This window comes from Protopterus annectens, chromosome 10.part0, assembly GCF_019279795.1.
Source record: "Protopterus annectens isolate FY-2018-M chromosome 10.part0, PAN1.0, whole genome shotgun sequence".
Taxonomy (NCBI): Eukaryota; Metazoa; Chordata; order Ceratodontiformes; family Protopteridae; genus Protopterus; species Protopterus annectens.
The window spans coordinates 1,808,572,816-1,808,578,815 of record NC_056744.1 but is presented as its reverse complement, the minus strand read 5'-3'; positions in this window follow the sequence as shown (position 1 = coordinate 1,808,578,815).

The window sequence follows — 6,000 nt, the reverse complement described above, 5'->3', positions numbered from 1 at the left end:
TGCCAAAAATGTTCCGATTTTTTTCATCTATTTTTAAACTTTTTAATTTTTGCGGCTTTTGAAGCTGACGTCATCATGTGTATGATGACGTCAGCTCCATCAGCCTGTCAGAATTAAGCTCAAGACAGTAACTGTAATCACTATGAGGACTACAAGGTAGATGGAAAATATATTAGAGACACTGAATAATCCTAAAAATACTTATAACACTGCATGTGTTAGAATGAAACATTAAGATGGAGGTGCAATGGATGCAAAATAAATCATTCTACAGTAAGTATAGTATTGTCATGCAGACTATTATGACCATAAAGTAGTTCGTAGTAAAACAGCTGGGTTCAAGAACACATGAAATCATATGCAAATTCAGTAGCTGCTTGGTATAATAAACATTTGCAAACCTCACAGTGGATTGGGAGAAGAATGGGATTAGCTAATACTGTGTAAGGGCAGTTATGTACCAGAGCCAAGTATAGCACCTGAACAATAGACTGGGCAGATTAATGTTCTCCCTTTCTCTCTTTTTAAAGAAATGGATAGCTTCAAATATTATAGAGGACTAAGCAATAAATCAGAAAATCAGAACTTTGAACCGAATTCATTATTGTGCTGTTTTTGTCTGTTTATTGTGTTCATAGTTCAGCCTTTTCTGTGGAGCAATCAAATTTATTCTCTGTTATTTGTTTTGTTAAACAGTAACTGATAGCTGATGTAAAACTTTGGAAACAAACTGTGACCTTTAGTCACAAGAATATGAACTTCTATGACAGCTGCATGCTACAGCTTAAAGACAACATGGGTATTTTGTGTTTTTAAGCAGTACTGTGGTCATTGCAGTATTTATTTCTGTCTACAACATTATCTGTTTTTGTGATTTGCTCTAATTTTTAGTCTGTTGCTTTTATCACTAACTTGTATAACTTATGTTTATATGTACTCTGCTTTTTATGTATTCTGAAAATCATTATTGTTTGCAGTGTATATAATTCTCTGTATATTCAGATATTTTGCAGCACATGATCATAAAGCATCATTGTTTATTTCAGGTTTTTATTTTTGAAAACCTATAAAAATACTTTCCAAAAATAAGCTCCCATAATACTCCATCAAGCTTTACAGGGTCATGTTTGCAACTAGTCATGTATTTTTTATAGTATAACAACCTGGCTACTGCATGTAAAAACTATAAGTAATCAAGAACCTGAGCAGACTGAGTGACAGCTAGGAGGGAGCTACCATAATGATTATCTGATTACAGGAAAGTAGCCACAATTCAGAGGCTGCATATTTATTGAGTGAATTAAATGAAGTGTGTTGATTAGTGACTCATGGGTTCTTAAGTACTACAATTGTAAGGTACAGAGGAAATTTAATTTAGACTGCAAAGTGAAAGAGAGAGAGAGAGACTTAACAAGACTGCTGAAAAGAGAAGAGCAAGTATCTGACAGAATAATAGGTGTGTCAATCAGATTGCATAGTAAAGGAATAGTAATTTTTAAAACCTGATTCATATGAATAATCAAATATTTATGGTAGCATGTTTTTCTGAAATTATTCCCTCTGGGGAATTCAGGTGAAGAGAATTTACCTGCTTGGATATGGTCTTTTTTTTATGCTGATGATTTGTCATAGGGGTATGTTGTTCTGACTGCAGTGTACAGGGTCCTGGGTTCAAGACTTGGAAGTGAAATGCATGGTGGTAACATGTTTTATTCTAGCAACTTTCCAAAATTATACAAGCAATGATTAAAATGTGTCTCTGGTTTTTACCCCCAAATAAAAAAAACTGAAACTGAAAATAAGTGCAAAAAGCTGTGCAAGATGCCTATAACTTACACTACTGTCATTATATTTATATATTTACACTTTTATGATGGAAATGTTCTTAACTGGGCAGTTTTTGTCATTATTGGTTCATGCATTTTGTTTCATTGCCTAATGGAAAAATGTTCAAACAATGCATTTAAAATGCGATTGTGTGTGTGCGGAAGTAGACTTTTATGATAGAAATGTTCTGAATTGAGGAGTTTTGTCATTATTGGTTCATACATTTTGTTTCATTGCCTAGTGGAAAATTCCCTATATTACTCTAGCATGTCCAAAGGTCAGTCAATGGTTTCCTCTCCAGTCCAGCTGGTGAATCTGGGAATTTTGAGGCAATGTTACAACTGTCTCATGTACACGGACAACCCTCTCCTCCTCCAAACAGGTTCAAATATATGTGAGATATGCAACCATATAGCCAAACTGGAGGCTGAGCTCTCTCATCTCAAAACTGGTGAAACCAGTCAGGAGGAGAAGGTAACCTCACACAACACAATTCCAGTATCACATAGTCCCACCATATCAGTGAACCAAACACATAAATACACAAAAACATACTTGGAGGCTCTAAATAAAAATCTACCTAAGCAACAGAGACCTCCAAAGCAGACATCCAAGCAAACGCTACCCCAAAACAAAACATGCACAGCACATAGCCCACAAAGTCACTGTGCCAAGCAGCCACAGCCCTTAAGGCTGAATAACACACCTGAAACTCTTGTAATAGGTGACTCTATTGTCAGACACACTGACGTCCCGCTCACCAGGCTGAATAAAGAGAAGGTCACAGTGAGCTGCCTGTTGGGCGCTAGGATCCACCACATAATGCAAGCACTCAGGTCACTCCAAAGCAAATACAAATATGACTCAGTCATTGTATATGCTGGTGTGAATGACCTGAGACATACCTCCCTGGGCTACATGAAAAGAGACATAGAGGAGCTCTCTGATCATGTAGCCCAGGCTGGTACGACCCTGACCTTGAGCAGCATCTTACCCTCACCCAGAATGATGCCACAGTACAACGACAAAATGATCAATTTTAACAATTGGCTAAAATTTTGGTGTCATTCTAAGGGGATCCAGTGTCTGTCAGCCTGGGATGACATGCTCGACAAGCCACGTTGCTTCACTAGGGACGGCTTGCACCTGTCACCACTGGGCTTTCTGATATTGGCAAAGGCTCTTGCCACCCCTATAGTGCCTTTTTTAGGCAAGGCTCAAAGGTCAAACCCACCTCCATAGACAGCACAAGAAACAAGAAACTAAGGGTAATGCTGCTAAACATCAGAAGTCTTAACCTCAAGATGCACGCACTCGAAGCTCTCCTCAGTATGGAGAACATCGATATCTGTGCAGTGACAGAAACCTGGTTCAAGGCTCCAGAGAGCACCCCAGCACTACCAGGTTATACCTCATATCATGCTTTTCAGCCCCAAAACCTGGACCGAACCACAAAAGGAGGGGGAGTTTCCATATTTATCAAGGATATCCACACCTCCAGGTTAGTGGCATTGCACGAAGTATCGGAGACCATCCATGTGCAACTAACAGTGGGCAAGACTGCTTTTCAGTTTATAGCATCCTACAGACCACCCTCTCAAAGTCAGGAATCCCACTCGGCTTTCCTGAAAACATTGGAGAACATGAAGATCTCTCTGAACACCATTATATCGGGTGACTTCAACTACCCAAACATAGACTGGAAGCACTACTCAAGCCCCAGCACCTTAGCCCAAAGGTTCCTGGAAATTATAAACTCAAATGCTATGGAACAACTAGTCACCACTCCCACAAGAGGGGATAACATACTAGACCTGATCATTACCAACATGGGGACTCTATGCTCCACACCTGAAGTATATCCCTCATTGGTAAGATCAGACCATAAATTAATTTCACTGGATGTCCACATCCCGACCCCACCCCCAGCCCAGAAAACCACAGTGAAAAACTTCTCAAAAGTGAACTTCTCACTTCTCAAATCCGAAGTGGAATCCTTCAAGGCCCCAGGGCCAGTGGAAACTACGGCCCAAACTGCAGAATTCTATATAAACGCATTCTACGGACATCTCCAGGAATGCATGGATCATGCTATCCCAAACAAAACCAAAACCCAAACATCCAAAGGCAGGCGTCCAGTCTGGTTGACCCCAGCCATAAATAAACTGTACAACAGAAGGAGGAAGATACTACATGATAGAGCAAAATCCCTAATAGGGAAGGCATCTCTGATCAGTACTAGCAAAAAATTACGATCCCTCATAAAATCCTCCAAGGCCAGCTTCGAGAGAAAAATTGCTCAGGACACTAAAGACAATCATAAGGCTTTTTTCAGTTATGTTAGGAACCTGGGATGCAACTCCCGGACTTGTTCTGAGTTGATTCTAAACGACAAAAAATACACTGAACCCACAGACATCGCCAATATCCTGGCAGACAGGTTCAGTGCAAACTTCTCCACCCCCCCCCAAAAAAGAGCAAGTATCTATCCCAGCAGAGGGCTGCCTCCCAAACATCTCTGATGCTCAGGTGAAGGCTGCCCTCTCCAAAGCAAAAAACACTGCTTCCATGGGACCAGATGGCGTCCCGGGTTGCGTCCTACATGAACTCCAAGAAGAACTAATCCCTCAAATAAAACAGCTGTACAATCTCAGCCTCACTACAGGATATGTGCCCACAGAATGGCGTACAGCAACAGTGGTCCCACTCCACAAAGGTGGAGCCTCCACGGACCCTGGAAACTATCACCCCATAAGCCTGACTAGGTTAGTCTGCAAGGCTATGGAGAAGATCATCATGGAGCTCATAAACAAAGACATTGGGGACCTACAGACACTGGATCCTACCCAGTTCGGCTACATCAAGGGCAGATCCTGCCTTTTGAACCTGGTTGACTTCTTCGAAACAGTCACCAAAGCCATAGATGAAGGGAAGGTAGTCCACACAGCCTATCTGGACCTAGCAAAGGCATTTGACACAATACCCCACTCAGGCATCATAGATAAGCTATCCAGCTTAAATATAAACCCCTATGTCACAAGATGGGTCGCAAACTGGCTCAAAGACAGAACCCACAGAGTGAGAGTTGCTGGAGCCATGTCAGACTCGAAACTGGTCACAAGTGGCGTCCCACAAGGCTCTGTCCTGGGACTGCTCTTGTTCGGTATATACTTTTCCAAGGTACAGGCCAACGTGGGTGGACTATGGCTCACCAAGTTCACAGACGACTGCAAACTAGGTGCCATAATCAACTCTCCAGCTGACACAAACATCCTTCAAAAAGGTCTCACAGAGACGGATAACTGGTGCCAGAGCCATGGTCTAAAGCTAAATGCCAAAAAGTGTATAGTCATACCCTTTGGCAAAAACAATGTGCCCACAAATTACCACATAGGCGTTAACCCATTAAGTACAGAGAAAGAAATTAGGGATCTGGGGACCCAAGTTGATAGCAATCTCTCCTTTGACAACCACATTGCCAAAGTGGTTAGAAAGACCTTTCACATAGCCCACCTCATCATGAAAGGATTCACCTCTAGATCAAGAGAGGTAATCGTGCCTCTTTATTCATCCCTCATCAGGCCCATCATAGAATACAATGCCCCTTTTGGGATGTACCTTACCTGATACCTGCAGCAATTAGAAAGACCCCAAAAGTACCTCATCAAGAGGATCAAGGGACTCAAACAGATGCCATATGGTGCTCGGTTAAAAAAACTCCAGCTCTACTCAGTTACATACTGACTACTTCGAGGCGATCTATGCCTGACATATAAAGCTATGTCCAATCCAGAATTAATGGACATGCTCCACCTCAGTAAATCTAAATCCCTTAGAGCCACACGCTCGAGGGACTTGAACCTCAGCACTGAAATAAATAGAACTTGCTGGAGGGACAGATTCATAACCCAGAGGCTCCCTTCACTCTGGAATAGAATTCCAATTCATGTTAGGCAGAGCACCTCACTGAATCTCTTCAAGAAGAATCTTGATGAGTGGATGGGGGATCGTAGGTTTGTCCCAGGGATTACTTCCATGTCACTATTAGACAGAGGCACAGCAAACTAAACCTTAAAAAGGGCACAGTATACTCAAATCAAGGGGTGGCGTAAGCCAAACAAAATTGGGCTAGGCTTATAATTGCCCCAGGACAGATAGCCTAGTATGAACCTA